At 48.9% G+C, this 20,684-nt stretch overlaps 1 long non-coding RNA gene across 1 annotated transcript; it reads right to left on the minus strand.

Moving 5' to 3' along the window:
- Positions 1-2,121: 2,121 nt before the first annotated feature.
- LOC135202717 (uncharacterized) lies at positions 2,122-17,576 on the minus strand. The gene is made up of 2 exons (XR_010311798.1): positions 17,475-17,576; positions 2,122-2,346 (listed from the first exon to the last, which is right to left on the minus strand). It is a non-coding gene; the product is annotated as an uncharacterized LOC135202717 (long non-coding RNA).
- Between the last annotated feature and the right edge of the window lie 3,108 nt (positions 17,577-20,684).

The raw sequence follows: 20,684 nt of genomic DNA on the forward strand, positions 1-20,684 counted from the left end.
AGGGATTGCTGTGGTAGTGTTTAACACTCGCCCCAGTTCTATACCGACACCTTTTATTTAGGTGAGCGAGTCAGAGACTTCTGACATGTCCAATTTAGCAGTTCTCTGGTATCATAGCAATATTTTACTAGAAATAGTGCTAAAGAGGACACATTTCACGGAGCGACACGGCTGAGCCCAGAAATACAATTGTCAGTAGGGCAAAACTTCTTGTAGCTACGACCGAATATGAGTTTATTTATTAAGTCATTAATCTGCATTACTATTGTAAACAATGCAGAACTATTCTGAAGGTAAGGCTTTCAAATAAGAACCTTCAAATGCCAGCAGTGCAATGTCTTGCAATATGCAAATGTCATGAAATTAATGCCTCTAACAAGCTACTGAGCAGAATTTATGACATTTACTCTCATTAAACTAATGTTTAATGTTTAACGGAATACACTAATTACAGTACATGGCAGGCTTCATACAAATTTGCTAAAGTATATTGCAATCACTTTACAATTGTGTAAGCTCTTCATCTTTCATCAAATTTTGAAATAAAAAGTATTAAAACTAAATTCCGAAACTTCCTGGCCTGGAATGGAAGCCTGTAAATACTTCCGGCTATAATATCCCTTCAGTAAATAAAGCGTGTGTGTAACCAAAGTCTTAAAATATTAAGATTGTAATGCAATAAAAACAAAGCTATTTAATTCCGATATAACTACGTAACTGAAACTCTATGGATTACGGACATGAAGAGTATAGTATATATCCAAAAGCCTATACGTATCCAAATTCCTTCTGTGATGGAGGCCAGTGTAATTATCGAGAAGACATACTGAGGAAAACTTCACATGTTCTTTCATGCTAATGAACTATTTTTAATCACACATGAATTTCTAGAAAATGGGTTCTATGAAGATACTGTATACTGAAACATGCCGTAGTTAATTACCTGACATGTAATATCAACCTGTGTACGCACTGAAACAATTAATTACCTGACAAGTGATATAAAAAAAAGTTAAAGAAATAGCGATTATTGAACACATAAACTATCCTACATAAAACAAGTCTAACAGATAGACGTGACCACCTATTAAATGATAGCAACTGATTATTTACCTAAAATGCTATACCTGTATATCTGAAATACAAGGTATAGTAGTATTAGCTTAATGATAGTTAATATTAAACTGAGAATTTTGTATAGTATTAAGTTAATGACAGCTATTACTAAATTGGAGTATGTATTTTGATTTCAAAAAGATGTATCCTGAAAAGTAGATATCCAAATAAGAAACTTGAAAACTATGTGCTATGACACATACTATTCTACCCAATAACTAATATTAAACTGCCTTGAGCTTTACATAAAAACTGATTCTAGAAACATGAAGAGGAAATAAACTGAAATAGATAAGAAAATTAAGATAAACTATGTACTCTCAGTAATGCTGAGCTACTGGAGAAGTTATGCTAACAAGCATAACTTATCCAGTGAAAATATGTATCCTAAATTATATTAGCTACCTGATAGCTGCTATCAAACCAATAGCAAGTTTATACATATATCCAGAACCATAGTGAACTACCTCATATAATAAAAGACTCCTACAGTTCATGCTTAGAGATATCAAGACACAAAGCTGGATTCTACCTGGGTTTGTGTCGCAGGCATTGTTATGACCCTGATATGCTAACAGTTCTACAATACTACAATGAACTTTATGGTATCGTAGTTTGAATAGTTAAAGAAGTCTACAAACTGATCATTAAAAATGCAGTCTTCTCTTAATTAACACTCTTCTTTTATAGTAGGAAACTTGTGGAATTCCAAGGAGAGACTTCTCCCATTTTCACCTGCAGGTTGCGGATATAGATGCTTCCTGAGGAGATGAGGAAGAGATTAATATCAAATCAAATCGAAATATTTTGGCTTAAAAGATATCACTAGGAAAGATAATTACTGTACGTAGTTATAATCAAGCCTCAAGTATCCCTTTTACTAAGAGGGGCACTGAGAGGACGGGGTCCCCTGTGGCTAGTTTAGAATTTCTGTATTTTATCAAGGATATGTTAATGAGTTGTTTAGTCAACAATATGTTACGTTAGGTAATTAAAAAGTGGACGTCACTGCAAATTTTTTTTTATTAAAAACATGACTTAAGCTGTCTTACGTAAGTTTCAATCAGCAAATTACAATAAATACTTCTATATCTTAATCAAACATTAAGATCATTATTACTGAATATAATAGCTGCCTCTACAGCACATAATCTGTAGAGATTGTTCTTCATGAGTCCTAAACCTTTTCACCAGTAATGCCATGCTTGGGTGTCTGCAGGCAGACAACTGCTGAAAAATGAAAAGTTTGAAGATTCCTTGAAAAAACAATACTCATGTCTACCTCACAGGGTATGAACTAGAGCCTAAAGAAGACTTATTTTAACCTTGGATATAACAGCCACGCAACCAAAAAGCTGAACCCGCATGTAAAGTGCCCTGTGGCTGGAGTCTGTATCTTGATTAAATACTAATTTATTATCATCATTTGGGTCTGGCTATAAGATTTAAAAGAATACTGCTAACACTTTCACACAATCTGGTAAAACTTCTTAGAACTGAAATTACTCTCCCTTTCTCATTTGTCTAATTGCTCTAGGTACACAGTTGACCCCTGGGATTTGTGGGGCATAGGGACAGCAACTCCCCCCAACAGTTAAAATCTGTGAATGCTTGACAACCCTCTAAAAATGCTTATAGTAGCTGTCCATTTTAAGTTTTATCATGAAAAATGTATTTAGTCAAGAAAATATGAAAATACATTAGTGAATATTTCTCTATGAAAAATTCTGTGAATATGTATGTGAATTTTCTACGAATATACTGTGGATATATGTTCCACAGAAAAATCCGCGAACAGGTGAAGCCCCGAATCCACAACCATGAATGGGCGGGAGTCGACTGTATTACCACCTCAACTTCAACACAAACTTTGGTGGTCTGGCGTTCTGATAAGAAATAAAGACTATGTTTCAGTGTCCACTTGAATGCTTTATAGATATCTTACAGCTAACATCAAGTCTGCACAGTGCCTACACTAAACTAACCAGTACTTTACACCTGACTTTCAATAGGTTTATCAAATAATGGAGGACATCTAAAACGATAGCCATGAAAAAATAACGATGATAATGAAACTGAGAAGTACGTACAAAAGTCCATTATATTAAGAGGTAGCTGTGACAAAATTTTTACATAAAAAGTTTTGAATACTAAAATGACAATTTGTCTAAAATTGCATTTTTCCTAACTATACAAACCTGAGGTCCTTTTACAAATAGCCCCACCTCATGCCACCCCTCACTCTGCAGTTTTTGCTTGGGCCAAAAGCAAAAGTGATTTGTTTACCTCCCAGTCGCGCGCGCGCGCTTGTCGGACAAGCAGTTAACTACCGAACCCCTTGTTCGAAAGCTTACGACCTATCCAGCTGCCGCTAGTACCTTCCTATTGTAAAAGGACCTCAGGTTTGTATAGTTAGGAAAAATGCAATTTTAGACAAATTGTCATTTGTTCCGACACGGCATACAAACCTTCGGTCCTTTTACAATAGGAAGACTCACTTCTTGGTGGGTGGAATCTGAGTCTTTTGTGAACAGACTGGTGTTCGCCCAACCTTGGAAGCCTCCCTGGTCGTAAGAGCGAGGGAGGGATCCAAGCCTCTGTCCGATTGATCGGGGTGTGCACCGCAGGATCAATGGTCAGACCTCTGGACCGAGTACTAAGAGAGAGGCATGCGTATCTCTTCGTACCAGCAATGTAAGAACTTGTTCCTGTACAGGAGCAAATATAAAGTCATGGGTTTGACTCTTGTAGGCATCCACTTCCCCCCCTTGTAGAAGGAAGTGGTGGATATTCTGCTCCTATCCCTAGTGAAAGGGATAGGATGGGGCTCTGTCATATAGCTCACCTGCATCTCGTCCTCATCCAGCGTAGTGACGACCATGGCCCTCTGCCCACAGGTAGAGGGGAAGGAAAAGATGGGAAGAGAGAGCCAGTCACTCACTCACTCACACATCCATCCACACAGTCACACCAGGACTCGATGCTGTTCAGCCTGCGAGGGTCTGGGTTAGCTACACAACTTGTTGAGCAGCCACCACGGGTCCCAAGGAAAATGTATCCAAGGACCTGTGGGCAATATCCCGAAGGTAGAAGGACGTAAAGGTAGTCTGGTTAGACCAGACCCCTGCCTTCAGGACCTGCGCCACGGAGAAGTTCTTACGGAACGCCAACGACGGGCCAATACTTCTGACTTCGTGAGCTCTCGGACGGGACGTACGGATGTCGTCACTACCATCAGCCTCATACGCCCTCCTGATGACCTCACGCAGCCAGAAAGAAAGAGTGTTCTTGGATACTTCTTTCTTGGTGACCCCGGTGCTAACGAAGAGGCGTCGACACTCAGGCCTGAGGTGTGAGTTCTCTTCAGATAGCGCCGTAGCGCCCTCACAGGACAAAGCAGCATCTCATCCGCATCATTATCGGTGAAGTCCATTAGGGAGGGAATCGTGAATGACTCGAACCTGTCGTCAGGGACCGACGGTTTCTGAGTCTTCGCAACGAAGTTCGGGATGAAATCGAGCGTCACGGATCCCCATCCCCTGGAGTGTCGTACATCATAGGAAAGACCATGAAGTTCCCCTACTCTCTTCGCCGATGCCAGGGCCAGCAAGAAGAGGGTCTTGAGGGTCAGATCCCTGTCTGACGACTCCCGGAGTGGCTCGAACGGTGTTCGAGTCAAACTCCTAAGGACGAGAGTCACATCCCACGCAGGGGGCCTGAGTTCCCTGGGTGGGCAAGACCTTTCGAAGCTCCTCATAAGCAAGGAGATCTCGAACGAGTTCGAGATGTCCAACCCCCTCAGTTTCAGGACGAGCGCCAAGGCGGCTCTGTATCCTTTGACTGTGGGGACTGAGAGGAGCTTCTCTCGGCGAAGAAAAACGAGGAAATCCGCTACCTGCTGAAGAGTGGCTCTGAGAGGAGATAGACCCCGTCTACGACACCAACCACAGAAGACGGCCCACTTCCCCTGGTACACAGCTGCAGAGGACTGACGGACGTTTCCAGCCATCTCTGTTGCTGCGCTACGAGAAAAGCCTCTCGTTCGCAAGAGATGGTGGATAACAGCCAGCCGTGAAGACGTAGGGACTGGACTGCTCGGTGGTACCGCTCGACGTGTGGCTGGGCGAGAAGGTTGTGCCAAGGGGGAATCTCTCTCGGTTCTCCTGCGAGAAGAGCCAGCAGGTCCGGATACCATTGGGAGCCACCAGGATCATCCTGAGATTCGGGGTGACCAGTGCTCGACTGATCACCTTGCGAATCAGGCTGAACGGGGGAAAGGCATAGGCGAAGAGGTTGTCCCACGGGTGTTGAAGAGCGTCCTCTGCAGCTGCCCATGGGTCCGGCACGGCCGAGAAGAACACCTGGAGCTTCCTGTTGTGCCGGGTGGCGAACAGATCCACGACTGGTCGCCCCCACAGGTCGAAGAGCCTTTCCGCCACGTCCTGGTGTAGAGACCATTCGGTCCCTATCACCTGATCCCGACGGCTGAGCGTGTCTGCTACTACATTCCTCTTCCCTGGAATGTAGCGTGCCGACAGCTCTATTGAGTGTGCCTGAGCCCACTCGTGCACCTGCCGAGTCAACTGGTACAACGGGAGAGACACTAGGCCCCCCTGTTTGTTGACGTAAGCCACCACCGTGGTGTTGTCGCACATCAACACCACTGAGTGTCCCATCAAGCGGTCGCCTGAAACTCTTGGAGAGCGAGAAACGCTGCCTTGAGTTCCAGTACATTGATGTGAAGGTGCTTGTCGTTCTCGTCCCACACTCCTGAAGTCAGCAACTCCTCCAGGTGTGCGCCCCATCCCTCGGTCGATGCGTCTGAAACAGCTGCATGTCCGGGGGGGGAGTGCGCAGAGGCACTCCTCTTAAGAGGTTCCCGTCGTCCAGCCACCAGGCTAGGTCCTGCCTCACCTCCTGTGTCAGTGACACTGGAAAGCTTGGGGGATCCGTCGCCTGCGACCAACTCTCCTTTAGTCTCCACTGAAGAGACCGCAGGTGAAGACGCCCGTGAGGGACTAACTTCTCGAGCGACGACAGGTGTCCGATCACGACTTGCCATCGCTGAGCTACCTGTTCCTGCCGAGACAGGACTGGTTGGCTGCCTCCCTGAATCTGCTGATCCGCGAGTCTGCGCGGGGAAGACTCGCCCTGCTACCGTGTCGATCAGCATACCCAGGTACTTCATCCTCTGCTTGGGCTCGAGATCGGACTTCTCGAAGTTCACCACGATCCCAGATCGCGACAGAACTCGAGCAGTCGATCCCTGTCCTGTAGCAACTGCGAGCGGGAGCTCGCCAGGACTAACCAGTCGTCGAGATACCTCATCAGACGTATCCCGTGCGAATGGGCCCAAGCAGACACCAGAGTGAACACTCGCGTGAACACCTGTGGGGCGGTTGAGAGACCGAAGCACAGTGCCCTGAACTGGTACACCGTCCCGTCGAGGATGAAGCGGAGGTACTTTCTGGAGGACTGATGAATGGGTATTTGGAAATACGCATCCTTCAAGTCCACTGAAAGCATGAAATCGTTCTCCCTGATGGATCGAGCACTGAGCGTTGCCGTCTCCATCGTGAACCGGGTCTGGCGAACAAACCGGTTCAGGGGAGAGAGATCTATCACCGGGCGCCAGCCTCCCGTAGACTTTTCCACCAGGAAGAGTCGACTGTAAAAGCCCGGTGACTGATCCGTGACGATCTCTACAGCTCTCTTGCTCAGCATGGTCTTTATCTCCTGTCTCAGTGCTACGTCCTTCGATGACCCTGGAACGTACGACTGCTGTTGGACCGGGTTGGAGGTGAGGGGTGGCCGAGATTCGAAGGGTAATAGATATCCCTCCCGAAGGACATCTACAATCCAGGTCTCGGCGCCGTAGCGCTGCCAAGTTGCCCAATGGCTGGCCAGGCACCCCCCCACTTCCGGCAGCAGGTGAGGGGGAACGCCGTCCCTAGCGTTTTCCCCCCTTTCTTCGACTTCTTCCCAGAGCCTCCACGGGATGAGGAGGGCTGGGAGGAGGGCTGGTTACGGCTCCCCTTTGCCAGAAGTTGTTTTGAAGAAGACAGAGTCATTCCCCGGGGCTTCGACGCAGCAACCGTCTTAGCCGCCGAGGAAGCGCTAGCCGAGCCCTTAGACTTGGCCGCAGTTCGAGGCTGCCCAGAAGCCTTCGAGACTGCCTGGTGAACCAGACGGTCACTGTCGTCAGTGCGCCGTCTGTCCACCGCAGCGTCCACCATCTCTCCTGGGAAGAGAGACGTGGAACTCCGTAGAGGTCCGTTTCGAAGTCCCAACGCCGCTTCACGCCCGGCCGCCCTGGAAACCCGAGTAAGGACAGCGTCCCTTCGTCGGAGAACCAGGTTGGCCCACAGGTTCACCGTCTGGTGGGCAAGGAAGGAGATGGCTCTTCCCCCAGACTGGCAAATTCTCCTGAAAGCCGAGTCATCTTCGGGAGAAATTCCCCCGGAGTTGGCTGCGACCTTAGATACTGTGAGGGACCACAGATCTAGCCAGGAGACGGCCTGGAAAGCTGCCATGGCGGTAGATTCCAGGCCGAGTGCCTCTTGCTGCGAGAACCACAGGTTCTCGGACAGGAGCTGCTGCAGAGACACACCCGGAGTCAGCCTGGCTAACTCCGGGTTTCACCTGTTTGGGCGGCGTCGGGTCTTCAGATGGCACGTAAAAACCGCCGCTGTCGTAGCAGAGGAGGTGGAAGCAGCTTGCTCGACCTGCCAGACTTGAGAGAACCGTCTTGTCCGGAGACAAGCGATTCAACCTGGTCCAGCACTGAGTCCGCAAGCTCCGACCGCGGCAAACCCACCGTCGGTCTGGGTTCCCTCTTCGGGCCCCAGAACGACTCGAGCCGGGACGTGGGCTCGGATGGGTGGGAGCGGCGATCCTTCCCGAGGTCGTTGTGCTGACGAATCAGCGCAATAACCTCGGCAAAGTTCCTCTGGATCTCAGGAGTGACTGCATCCTGTGGAGTTGGACCGTCCAGTCCCTCGAACAGGAGCACCTCCCGAGACCCTCCTCCCTCAAGGAGAGGAGCAGCGACAGCCCCCTCTCGGTCTCCTACAACCACCTGTGCGTACGACCTGGCTGGTCCGAGAACCGAGCCTGGTGCGTACGACGCGGTGGCGGGATCCTGAGGGGCGCACCCCTCACGATCACTCCTCAATACCTCGCCCCTCCCGGTGTAACCTGAGGAGGTTGAAGGTATGGGAGAGGAAGACCTGACGCTCTCTCCTCGCTCGCTGGTAGAACCAGCGGGCTTGGAGGACTGCAGACGATCGCCAACCCGCGGGTGGCGATCGAGCTGCAGACCTAGTCGAGCCGTCTCGCTGTGGAGAACGGCTGGACCTGAGAACAGCGGCCCCGGTCTCGTGTGTCAGAGGAGCTGGTGCTGTTCGCCGTACCCGATCGCTCTCTGTGAGAGCGACGGTCAGGCGACCGGCGAGCTCCACTGTCACGGTGAGATCGGTGCGTATCCTCACGGTGCGTCAGTTCGCTGGTACCAGCCGTGGCTGGTGCCGGCGAACGGGGGGACCTCTTCCCAGCCTCAGCCCGTGGCCGGTCATGGACCGTCACGTCCGCCCGGGTAGCCAGCTGCTCGCCGCGAGAGCGAGAGCTGGCCTGGTGAGAGTCGCGTGAGCGGCTGTCACCAGTCTTCCGCTCCGTGCCGTGAACCTGACGCTGAGCGGACTCAGAGGTCTGGTTCCTGGCTGCACGGTCGCTGGTAGGCGACCGTACACTCGGTACCTCTCGCGAACGAGTGGCCGAGCCGGACCCTGCTGCTGTGGCCGAACCACTGACAGCAGGTGAGGAAGTGCCGGTGTTAGCCGGCACCCCTCTGGTCCCCGTAGTCTTCTTCCTTGTGGGAGAGAGACGGGTCCTGCTCCCGAAGGAACAGGGAGGGCGACCAGCGGAAGAACCCCCCGTCTCACCAGTGCGAGACGGGCCCTTAGAAGTTCCCGAAGGAGACTTCTTAGGGGGGGGGAGGCGACCTTCTTCTTCTTTCGGCGGGGTGGGGAGCCTTAGAAGAAGAAGGGGAAGAGGCGGCAGACGACGACGACGACGACGAAGAAGACGATGAAGACGACGACGACACCTTCCTCCTCTTCTTCTTCTTCTTCGTCAACCTCCTCAGGACCGACGTCAGATCTGTCATCCAGGACGGAGCCGGGGCTGCTGTTGCCGAAGCAACAGGGCCCGGACGTACCTGTCCGAACAGACCAGCATCGGGAGCAGCGGCGCCAGGAACGGGAACAACATCAGCAGGTGCGAGCATCACAGGAACGGCAGACGAGACAGCAGGAGCAGGTACAGGTACAGCAGCGGTGGTCACGGCAGGTACGGCAGACTGTGTGGGAGGTACAGGTGGTCGAACCAGCGGCACAGACATCCTAGGTACCGGTGGGAGGTCCAGGGGCGAGCTCTTCGGGCACATGAAGTCCGGTCGCGGCAGCACGGCAAACCCAGGTGGCGGCATCACACTCCCCCGAGTTACGGCGACTGGCCCCTGCACCGATGTAGTGGGTGTTACAGAGACCGCGTGCTGGGTGTACACCAGGTGAGGAGGTGAAGCAAAGCCAGGGGTTGTAAGGGTCGTGGTGGTGGTCGTGACCGTTGTATGGGTGACCGCCACGGAGCCAGCGAGATGATAGAGCAGCCCCTGGACACTCGGCACGCCCTGCAGCCCCAACGATGCCCACACCTGTCCGAGGTCATCCTTCGCGGCAACCGCACCTGAGGAGGCAAAAGTCGGGTGATTAGAAGGATCCTCTACCCGCTCGCGCGAAGACGAACGGATAGAGGACCCAGAGTACAACTCTACGTCAGGGTATCTAGCGCCCTCCTCCACACTCGACACGTCAGGAGAGGAAAAGGACCTAGACACCCCCCCGAAGGGGAAGGCGCGAGACGTGGAAGTTGAGCGGGCGGCAGGAAAGAAGACGAAGTATCCGTCACCAAAGGAGTCGCGGGAGAGCTTTCCGACGACTCCTTTGCAGGCCTTCGCTTCTTCCTGCCCTCATACAAAGTCCACTGCGCCTCCGACCAATCATTACATACATCACAGGGCTCGGCTCGGGTGCATTCGCGCCCCCGACACCGAGCACACAAAATATGAGGGTCAATCTCCGGGAACGATCGGAACTTCCCGCATTTACGCCCTTCGATACCCGGGCAAAGTCTCCGTGGGGTAGCGAGGCGAGGAGATTCCATCATAAATAGATAATTGATTGAAGCAATTTATTATGAAAAGAGAGAATAATTGTACTTACAATAACTCTTTCATACACAATTACAACCAAATACTCAGAAAGCAAACGACGAGAAGCGGGCAGAGAGCGTCGAACACACACGTCCATCCACTGCGAGGCCGAAAGCAAAAGTGATTTGTTTACCTCCCAGTCGCGCGCGCGCGCCTGTCGGACAAGCAGTTAACTACCGAACCCCTTGTTCGAAAGCTTACGACCTATCCAGCTGCCGCTAGTACCTTCCTATTGTAAAAGGACCGAAGGTTTGTATGCCGTGTCGGAACAAATTATTCAAGTCCCTCTCTACCTTTCCTATTGCAACAACTATCGCTTCATTTTAGAATATTCTACAAGCTGTTGGTAATGACAGTCTACAAACTTCAATTCCACATTTTCATTCTATCGTAGACTCCTATCAGAACTTGAAATTGCATTTTTAAATTTCTATGAAACGAAAAAAAATTGAATAGTTGGGGGTACCATCAGAACAATTAGTTTTCATCCCACCCAGAAACCTCGATTAATGCTGATTAACACTTATTTTGTTCATGCAACTTACCTGTCAGATATATATATAGCTGATAATTCCGACGACCGACAGAATTTAAAACTTACGACACACGTAGTGGGAGTCAGGTGGTTAGTACCCATTCCCGCCGCTGGGAGGCGGGTATCAGGAACCATTCCCATTTTCTATTCATAATTTTTCTGTCGCCGATGTTGTGAACATCTGTTTACAGCACCTCCGTCTGGATTTGGAAACTTTTGGCTACTTTTGGTTCTTTTTTAGATTAATTGACTTGGATCGGTGGCTAGGCACACGTTATTAGTGGATTGAATTGATTTTGGTTTGGATTTCTCTTTGGATAAAATGTCAGGGTCTAGTACAGCTAGCGCTAGATTTTGTTCTAGGACTGATTGTAGAGGTAGGCTACTGTTCAGTAGACCCACATACGGTATGTAAAGGTTGCAGGGAGCATGAATGTATGTATGAAAGCCGTTGCAAGGAGTGCGAAAGGTTAACAGATTCTGAGTGGAAGGCGTATGAGACCTATCTTAGGAAACTAGAAAAGGATAGGTTAAGGAGGTCTTCCTCCAGGAGTGTTTCAGGTATGCAAGAAATTAATGTTTCTCCTGTTAACCCTCCTTCTGTTAATTCTCCTAACCCTGTAGTGTTGCCTCCGGGCCCTGAAACAGTGTCAGTAGAGAGTAATACCTTGTCTTTAATTTTGGAGTCGATTCGGAATTTGGAATCGAAAGTGTTGGCTCTTGAGAGCAAAAGTGATGTGCAGAAGTGCAGTGATACCCCTTGTGTAGTGGAGGGTGCGTCAGATCGGCCTCGTTTCGCCTCTAGGCCTGGACCTCTGCTTGACTCCCAGGACCCGGGGAGGGAGCATGTCGAAAGCCTAAGGAGGGTTACAAGGAACCCCCACCGATCTGGCGTGCCTTCGGCAGTTACTGATGAAAATCCCCAGACTGCCAAGGAGCGTGCGTGTGCACGTCTCCTCAAGGAGTGTTTTTCGTCCTCGGAGGCTTCATCCCCACGTAAAGGGTGGAGTTCTCATGGTGCTTCCCGTCCGCTGAAAAGGACGGCGCGTGTTGATGACGCTTCACGTCCAAGTTCTCCGGAACTTCGATCTTCTCCTGACAGTGCGTTCGCCGCTTTCCCGCCGCAGAGAAGGCGTAGAGAGTCTTCGGACCTGGATTCGGGTAACTCGTTCGAGCGATACAGTCGCTCTAGAGTTCGGGAAGAGGCCGTGCCTGGGAGGAGGAGGGAGGCGTCCCCTCGCCACTCTCCTGCTCACAGGATCAGTCCCTCTCCAGAACAGGAAGATTCGCCAACCAAGAGGATGCTTCAGTCTCTGCAGCAACAACTTCAGGACGTTCTTGCTTCTAGAGAGTCTCTTCCGCGTCGTCGTAGGAAGGATGATAGGCTTCCTGTGAAGAAGTCAAGACCTTCTCCTTCTCCTCCTCGCTCACCTCTCTCTCCGTTTGAGTCTCCCTCTAGAGTTCGTTCTGCTCCCCAGCAGCTCTCTAGAGGAGGTGAGAAGTTAGTTCCTCGCTATCAGGATGAGGTTTCACCCGCTCGCACGTTTTCGGACGTTCGTAAGCGAGTTGTGGACGCTGAGCGCGCTTCTGTGCAAGTGGAGCGCGCTTCTGTTGCCGCCAAGCGCGCACCTGTTGATGATAAACGTGCGCCAGTGGACGTCGGGCGCGCGCTGGCGGACGCCCGGCGTGCACCAGTGGACGCCAAGCGGGCACTTGTGGACGCTCGGTGTGCGCCAGTGAGCGCCAGGCGTGCACTAGTAGATACCGAGCGCGCACCTGTCGGCGCCAAACGTGTGGCTTCGGACGCCAAGCGCGCGCTAGTGGACGCCAGTTCCTCACCAACGCAAGCACAGGTGGAAGAGGGAACCCTACCTGTTCGTCGAATTTCTTCAGTACTACCTCCAACTTCTCCAGTTTCTGAAGAGGGAGTTAGCAATGATTTAGCCGAAGCAGAGGAAGAGCAACAGCCAGCTCCTGTCTCATCGGACTACAAAGTTTTGACGCGTCTTCTCCAGTTGGAGTTTGGAGAAACATTTCAACCTGAAGCCCCTCGCACTCCGCCTTCTCAATTTTCTTCATTCAAAGCGTCGAAGGCATCGGGATTCGTTAAAATGAAGAAGTCGCTTTCCACGAAGCAAGCGTTTCGCAAAATCCACGATTGGATGGAGAAGAGGAAAGCGTCAGGCAAGTCCTCTTTTGCTTTGCCGCCATCAAGACTCTGCGGAAAAGGGGGCATGTGGTACGAGACGGGAGAGAACGTAGGCGTTAAACTGCCAGCCTCTGCTCAGGGTGATTTCGGGAGCATTGTGGATGCCTCCAGAAGAGCCCTCCTGTCTTCATCAAAAGTCTCTTGGACTCATAACGAGTTCGACTTCCATCTAAAAGGCCTCTTCAGGACTCTAGAGGTCTTCAACTTTCTCGACAGGTGTCTTGGAGTTTTGGACGCCAGGTCCAGGAGTTCTGATACCATTAGTCTGGGGGAGCTGTCCAGTGTACTGTCTTGCATGGACAAGGCCGTCAGGGATGGTTCTGAGGAGTTGACTACTCACTTTAGCTCGGGGATTCTCAAGAAGAGAGCACTCTTCTGTAATTTCACAGCCAAATCCGACTCTCCAGCGCAAAAGGCGGACTTGCTCTTCGCTCCATTTTCAGACCATCTCTTCCCCCAGACTATGGTTAAGGATATAGCATCGAGCCTTCAGGAGAAGGCAACGCAAGATCTTCTGGCTCAGTCTTCTAGGAGACCAGCAGCTGCTTCTTCTTCTGGCGTTTCTTTTACCAAGAAACCGAAGCCCTTTCGAGTTGGATCTTCCTCGAAAACAGCCTCTCGAGGAAGAGGCTCTTCCAGAGGAAAAACCCCTGCTCCGTCAAAGAGTAGGAAGTGATATGGAAGTCCTTCAGCCGCCGGTAGGAGCCAGGCTTCTTCTGTTCGCAAAAGCCTGGGAAGAGAGAGAGGCCGACCCTTGGTCGCTAGATATCGTGAGGAAGGGATACAGGATTCCGTTCATGAAGTCACCCCCGCTATCCTCAATACCAAAGGATTTGTCTCCTTCGTATCGAGGAGAAAAACAGAAACTGCTTTTCGATCTGCTAGATCAAATGATCGAGAAGCAAGCTGTGGAATAGGTCTTCGACCTGGAATCTCCAGGTTTTTACAACCGTCTGTTCCTAGTACCGAAACAGTGGTGGGGGGGTGGCGACCCGTCCTCGATGTCAGCAGCCTAAACCTCTTCGTCACAAAGAAAAAATTCAAGATGGAGACACCTCAATCTGTGCTGGCAGCTTTAAGACCGGGGGATTGGATGGTCTCACTAGACCTCCAAGACGCGTATTTTCACGTCCCCATCCATCCCCAATCAAGGAAATACTTGCGATTTGTCCTGAAGGGGAAAGTATTCCAGTTCAGGGCACTTTGCTTCGGTCTGAGCACAGCGCCGATGGTTTTCACCATTCTGATGAAGAACGTGGCGAGGCTGCTTCATCTGGCGAATATAAGGATCTCTCTCTACCTAGACGACTGGCTTATTCGAGCTTCATCGCGAGACCGGTGTCTGGAGGACCTGCACACGACCTTGTCGTTAGCGAAGTCCCTGGGGCTTCTGGTAAACCTCGAAAAGTCACATCTGACTCCTTCTCAATCCTTAGTCTATCTGGGGATTCAGATGGACTCAGTGGCTTTTCGGGCTTTTCCGTCCCAGGGGCGACAACTGCAATGCGTAGAAAAAGTGGCGACCTTTCTGGGGAAGGAAACATGCTCGGTGAGGGAATGGATGAGTCTGCTGGGGACCATTTCCTCACTGGAGAAGTTTGTTTCTCTGGGAAGGTTGCACCTCAGACCTCTTCAATTCTTCCTAGCCAACAATTGGAAGAACAAACAAGATCTGGAGGCGATCTTGTGGTTAACGAGAGAGGTGAAAGAACACCTAAGTTGGTGGTCAGATCCACGGAAGCTCGCAGAAGGGCTTTCTCTCAAGCTTCGGAACCCCGACCTAGTGTTGTTTTCCGACGCGTTGTCCACGGGTTGGGGAGCAACACTAGGAGGGAAAGAAGTGTCAGGCACCTGGAGAGGGGAACAGGTGTCCTGGCACATCAATCTGAAGGAGCTATCAGCGATTTACTTGGCGCTCAGGTTCTTCCAGGAGGAAATCTCCAGCAAAGTCATTCAGATCAACTCGGACAACACCACAGCACTGGCATACCTAAGAAATCAAGGGGGAACCCACTTGCCTTCTCTGTTTGCCATCGCGAAGGAACTCCTGTTATGGGCGAAAGCGCAAGACGTCACTATCCTGACAAGGTTCGTGTCAGGAGTACAGAACGTTCGAGCGGACCTTCTCAGTCGACGAGGACAGCTTCTGCCGACGGAGTGGACCCTTCACCAGGAGGTTTGCCAGTCGCTGTGGAACCTGTGGGGTTGTCCGCATGTGGACGTGTTCGCAACTTCCAGGATGAAAAGACTTCCGCTGTATTGCTCCCCAGTTCTGGACCCGGGAGCAGTTGCAGTAGACGCCACCGTACGTTTGGAGTTGGTCGGGTCTAGACCTTTACGCTTTTTCCCCGCTCAAGATCCTCGGGGAAGTAATGAGGAAGTTCGCGGCATCGGAAGGAGCGAGGATGACCCTCATCACCCCTTCTGGCCAGCAGCCGACTGGTTCCAACAGAGGTGATGGTCCTTCTTGGTAGACTTTCCGAGGACTCTGCCCTTAAGGAAAGATCTACTCAGACAGCCCCACTTCGAGAGGTACCACAAAAACCTCCCCGCTCTGAGTCTGACTGCGTTCTGACTGCGTTCAGACTATCAAGAAGTTGGCCAGAGCGAGGGGTTTTTCAAGACCTGTGGCGAAGGCGATTGCCACAGCAAGGAGGCCCTCCTCAATCGCTCTGTACCAATCGAAGTGGGCTGTCTTCAGATGCTGGTGCAGGAAGAAGGGCATTTCCTCCACCACAACCTCTGTGAGCCAGATAGCTGACTTCCTTCTTTATCTGAGAGAAGAAGTGAAGTTAGCTGTTCCAACTATTAAAGGCTACAGGAGCGTGCTTTCTGTAGTTTTCAGACACAGAGGACTCGATTTGACTAATAATAAAGACCTTCATGATCTCATTAGATCTTTCGAGACTACGAAGGTCATCCAACCTAAAGTACCCTCGTGGAACTTGGATGTGGTGCTTAAGTTCTTGATGTCAAGTCATTTCGAACCGCTTCATTCAGTTTCTCTGAGGAATCTGACGAAGAAAACGATCTTCCTAACCGCTCTGGCGACGGCGAAGAGGGTTAGCGAAATCCAGGCTATCAGCAAGCAGATTGGGTTTTCGGACAATAATGCTGTTTGTTCTTTAAGTCCTGCGTTCTTAGCAAAGAACGAGAATCCTTCCAACCCGTGGCCGAGGACCTTTGAAATCAAAGGGTTGTTAGAAATAGTGGGAAATGAACTTGAGAGGTTCCTGTGTCCGGTCAGGGCTCTAAAGTTCTATCTGCAGAGAACTAAAGCCTGCAGAAGCTCTTCTGACAATTTGTGGTGCTCAGTGAGGAAGCCTGATCTTCCTATGTCGAAGAACGCACTGGCGTTCTTCCTAAGAAGTACGATTAAGGAAGCTCATGATAAGTGCAGTGATAGTGATTTGAAGCTTCTAAAAGTGAAAGCTCACGAGGTGAGAGCTATCGCTACTTCGGTAGCTTTTCACAAAAATATGGCGCTCAAAGATATTTTGAATGTCACATTTTGGAGAAGCAATTCGGTGTTCGCTTCACACTACCTGCGGGAGGTGAAAGTGACATACGAAAATTGCTTCTCCCTCGGACCATACATTGCTACAGACACTGTTTTGGGGAAGGAGGTAACACTCATCCTATCCTTTAGGGATTAGGTGGGTTTTTAACTTGTGTTTTATGGTTGTGGGGTGACCGCCTGGGGCGGGTCTCCCTTCCATTAGCTTAGTTAAGTGGGATACCTTTGGTAAGCTAAGCCAGGTGGTTGTATTTTTGCCTCGTTGCCCTCATCAGTATGGTTCATGGTCTAGTCACGTCGTGGTCTCGCCCCTGTTGACAGATCATCTGGAGTGCACCAGCTACATAGGTCTCTACCTTGCTGGCAACTCTAGTAGCACAAGCAGACTTACGTGGCAGTAATCACGAAGCCAGCTATGCTAACAGGTAAGGAACCAAGATATCAAATATCTGCATATATGTGTTTCCTAAATCCTCTATTCTGTCTCTCCCACCACCAAAGGTGGGATTCAGCTATATATATATCTGATAGGTAAGTTGCATGAACAAAATGATATTGTAATGATACAATTAAGTTTGTTCATACTTACCTGGCAGATATATATAATTAAGTACCCACCCACCTCCCCTCAGGAGACAGTGGAAATAAAAATTATGAATAGAAAATGGGAATGGTTCCTGATACCCGCCTCCCAGCGGCGGGAATGGGTACTAACCACCTGACTCCCACTACGTGTGTCGTAAGTTTTAAATTCTGTCGGTCGTCGGAATTATCAGCTATATATATATATCTGCCAGGTAAGTATGAACAAACTTAATTGTATCATTACAATATCATCTTTGTTAAAGGACTAGACAACAACTTCCTCTGGAATTTATACTTCAAAATTCATCATTACTTTTTTGAAGGATTTGGAAACTGTAGATCGCCTGAAAGAGAAGAAACAAGTTAATTAAATCATGAAAAACTGAGGTCTTTTTTATTTAAAATATACATAAAAAAGTGACATAATTAGATACAATCTAGTTTTAAGCATCCTAAACACAGGCCTTTAATACTAGGGGGGCAGAGATGGATTTTATCTCTGTAGAAATCTGAAGTGCTTTACTAAGGCTATCTTCCTGAAATTTCATTCAGTCTCCATAGTTTATGTTATAACTGTTTATGTTACAAGAACTCTGACTACAATGCAAATTATCATTATTATTATCTTTATCTCAGGGAGGTTAACTACCTCCCCTCATCAGCTAGGGAACAGCATTTGATTCCAAAGGGAAGAAACATTTATGGATGTTTTCTGAAATATTCATAGCACCCTGTTAACTTATTCAGTGAATTTAGTAACTTGTTATAAGGTGACTGCAGTGTGTTGAAAAATATACTTCTATATGTTCAATCAGTAAAAAATGCTGCGGAAATAAAAAACAGATGAATAATAGAGCAGTATTATCTATTAATTGAGTAAAATATGCCTTGCACTTCAGAGGTGTTCCAGTAATACTGCAATTGCACTCTTCACTCAGTATGTTCTAAAACTGTAATACCATAAGGTAGTCCTGTTTCCTAATATGATATTGTTAGTATACAATAAAGTTTTGTACATACTTACCTGGCAGATATATACATAGCTTACGACTCTGACGTCACGACAGAAAATTCAAAACTCGCGGCACACGCTACAGGTAGGTCAGGTGATCTACCTTACCCGCCGCTGGGTGGCAGGTGTAAGAACCAACCCCCCTTTCCAGTCAGATTTTTCTCTTCCACTTGTCTCCTGAGGGAAGGCTGGGAGGGCCATCAATCGTATATATCTGCCAGGTAAGTATTTACAAAACTTTATTGTATACTAACAATATCATTTTTATACATGAACTTCCCTGCCAGATATATACATAGCTGATTGACACCCTTGGTGGAGGGAAAGAGACTTATAAGTCCAGAGAAAGGGGAAATAACATATGTTAAAGTAATAAATACCCTTGGTTCTTACCTGATTTAGGCAGAAGACTTCGTAGTTACTGTCTACAAGTCTGCGTTGCTGAAGAGTTTACAGCGAGGGCGTGACCTACGCTTAGAAACTCTTGGGTCCTCGCGGGGACCACCCAGAAAAGAAAAAGGAGAAAGAAAGAAAGACAAAACAAAAAAAGAGAAAGCCAAAACGCCCCACCAATGGGACTGACTCCTCTTACTTGGCAGAATCCAGTTAGGGTCTAGTCAATGGGGATCAACCCGCTTAAATGACAGAGCCTGTCCACTACCCTTGCAAGGAGCTTCAAGCACCAAACCATCACCTAACCTAAATACAAATGTTAATACTACGAAAGAAGGAGGTGCCTCCTGCATCATCCTTCCCACAACCAAAAAACACAATACAAATACAATAAGGGAAAATATTTAAAAAGGATATGCTTCAGCTCCCTGCCCCAGCACTGAATCCATACGGGCCTAACCCAAAGCACTTCTCATACGTAATTCATACGTCTTTCAGGTAGTGGTTGGCAAAGACTGACTCACACCTCCAATAAGTCGTCTTCATGAGGTTTTGTAGGGACATGTTCTTCTTGAAAGCCAAGACGTAGAGAGGCCCTTAACCTCATGTGCCTTGACTTTAAGAAGTCTAAACTGATCTTGGTCACAAGATGCGTGAGCTTCTTTGATAAGGTTCCTTATAAAGAATGACAGGGCATTCTTTGATAAGGGCCTACTAGGATCTCTTACAGAACACCATAGGATGTCTGAGTTAGCCCGAAGTTGTTTCTTCTTCTGGAGATAAAACTTTAAGCTCCTTACAGGGCAAAGGGTCCACTCCTCTTCTGATCCAACTAGAGAGGATAAGCTTTTAATTTCGAAGCTCCTAGGCCAAGGTGAAGAGGGGTTTTCATTCTTGGCCAAGAAAGACGGGAGAAACGAACACACAGCTGAGTCTCCTTGGAACCCAACATCTCCTTCCAAAGCTTGCAGTTCGCTTACTCTCTTAGCCGAAGCTAAAGCGCAGAGAAACAAGGTCTTCATAGTAAGATCTCTGAAGGAAGCTGAGTGGAGAGGTTCGAATCTAGCGGATCTTAAGAACGAAAGCACTACATCCAGGTTCCAGCTTGGTGTTAAACAAGAGTTCCCTTTAGAAGTCTCAAACGACTTGATTAAGTCATGCAGATCCTTATCTTTGGAGATTATTAATCCCTTGTGTCTGAACACAGACGATAGCATACTCCTGTAGCCCTTAATGGTAGAGACTACCAAACCGCATTTTTCCCTCAGGAAAATAGGAAAATCTGCTATCTGGGTCACAGAGGTACTGGAGGAGGAAACGTTCTGATTCCTGCACCAACGTCGAAAAACATCCCACTTCGACTGGTAGACCTTTGAAGTGGAAGGTCTCCGTGCATTGGCAATTGCTCTTGCATACTTTGCCGAAAACCCCTTAGCTCTGACCAGACTCTTGATAGTCTGAATCCAGTCAGACTGAGAGCGGGGAGGTTCTTGTGAAACCTGTCGAAGTGGGGCTGTTTGAGCAGATCGACTCTTAGTGGCAGAGATCTTGGAACATCTACCAACCATTCCAGTACCTCTGTGAACCAGTCTTGGGCGGGCCAGAATGGAGCTATCAAGGTCATCCTTGCTCCTTCTGATGCTGAGAATTTCCTTAGAGTCTCCCCTAGAATCTTGAAAGGAGGAAACGCATAAAGGTCTAGGTTGCTCCAGTCCAACAGGAACGCGTCTACCGCTACTGCTTTCGGGTCTGAAATCGGTGAGCAGTACAGGTCTATCCTCGCGTTCCTGGCAGTTGCGAAGAGGTCCAGATGAGGTCTGCCCCAGAGCTTCCACAGTCCCTGGCATACGTCCGAGTGAAGGGTCCATTCTGAGGGAAGGACTTGGTTTCTTCTGCTGAGCAGATCTGCTCTGACATTTCTTTCTCCCGGTACGAACCTGGTGAGGAGACTTATCTCCCTTTCCTCCGACCATAAGAGGAGCATTCTTGCTGTTTCGTACAGGGAGAATGAGTGAGTCCTTTGTCCGATGTGTCTGCAAATAAGACTAG

This window comes from Macrobrachium nipponense, chromosome 33 (genome assembly GCF_015104395.2).
Source record: "Macrobrachium nipponense isolate FS-2020 chromosome 33, ASM1510439v2, whole genome shotgun sequence".
Classification (NCBI taxonomy): Eukaryota; Metazoa; Arthropoda; class Malacostraca; order Decapoda; family Palaemonidae; genus Macrobrachium; species Macrobrachium nipponense.